The sequence below is a fragment of the Pediculus humanus genome, genomic scaffold, assembly GCF_000006295.1.
Source record: "Pediculus humanus corporis 1103172107927 genomic scaffold, whole genome shotgun sequence".
Lineage (NCBI taxonomy): Eukaryota > Metazoa > Arthropoda > Insecta > Psocodea > Pediculidae > Pediculus > Pediculus humanus.
The window spans coordinates 148,406-150,014 of record NW_002987499.1 but is presented as its reverse complement, the minus strand read 5'-3'; positions in this window follow the sequence as shown (position 1 = coordinate 150,014).

The following is a 1,609-nucleotide window of genomic DNA, read 5'->3' as shown; positions in this document are numbered from 1 at the left end:
TGTGCGTGTGCGTGTGCGTGTGAAACGTTTGTAATTTCATTGTCAATAATTACTATTGAAAAAATTGTGAAATTTTTTTTTTATAAACAAAATTTTGCCGAATCACGTTACGCGAAAAAAAAAAAAAACAAAAAATTTAAATTTGATTAATATTTAATTAAATAACGAAAATTTATTTATTTATTTATTTATAATTAAAGTTAAATAAATATTAATAAAATGATTATTTATTAAATTTTTTTCACATACGACGAAATGTTTAAAAAAAATAAATAAATAAATAAATTATTAATTAAAAATGGGGGGAAATTCATCGGATTTATTTATAATTAAAAACGCTTTTCCGTACCTTTTTAAAAATTATCAATTTTTTTTGCGTACCTTTTTTTTTAATGTATTAGTGATAAGAAAATAAATAATGTTATCATACCTGCGGCAAAAAGTAATTGTAATATAACATTTAATATTCCTTTTGCAGTGCATTTCATTTTGTTTATTCATGTGATTATTATTATTAATATTATCACAAAAAATCCCCCACGAAAAACAAAAACAACAACAACAACAGCAATTATTTACTTCTTCTCATCATTTTTTAAAATAATTCCAAATAGTCACCACCTAATCACTTAATAATAATAATAATAATAATAAACAACACTAATTATTTATATTATTTAATTTCAGGTATCGATTATCACGAATAATACGAAATCGGAAAGAAAAAAAAAATGATGATGATGATCGTCGTTAAAAATTCGGCGAGTACGTAAAATCGAATGGCATGATGGTTGAGGTACGAGTTTTTTTTGTTGTTTTGAAACTTATGGCGTGTACCTGTACGTCGCCCCTCTTCAAATGTTTCTTCTTACTCCAGTTCTTAACCGTGACCTAGACGGTAAGTGAAAATTATCATTTCGAAAAAAAAAATACTTATCGATAACGAAAAAAATAGGGGAGCCTTTTTTCTGATAACTAACATACCTGAAAAAAATTTCATATACAAAAATATCGAATAATAATAATAATACCGCTGGGGAGGGGAGGGGGGTGTATTTTGCGATTAGAAATTTCGTGCAAAAAAATTTCCGTTACGTTAGTAATAATGATAATAAAAACACGTTTGATTTTTTTTTTGTAATTTGTCTGAATGACTGACTGATGTTTTCCTGTATCGAGAAAAAAACGAACAAACAAACAAACAAACAACAAACAAATATCCAGTTTATTTTGGTTTTTAAAAATTTGCGTAAGACATAAACAACTTTCCCTGAATTTTTTTTTTTTTTTTATACATGAGTGCCATAACTAATAATTTACTTCGGTTTCACTTTTTTTTTTTTTTTTTTTTGAAAATTATAGCAAACGATATTTATTTTTTTGTAAGTTATAACTGATTCTGATTAAAAAAGATAGCATTTTATGAATTAAACGTTTTTTGTTTTTACAAAAAAGGAAAGTAATGTGATGATGATGATGATGTTCACGTCTATAACATTGACCCTTTTGTCAAAACTTTTCTTCTTTTTTTTTATTACTTTCCATATAAAATAATAATAATAATAATGAAATAAATTTAATTAACGTTTTTTTTTTTTTTTGAACTTAA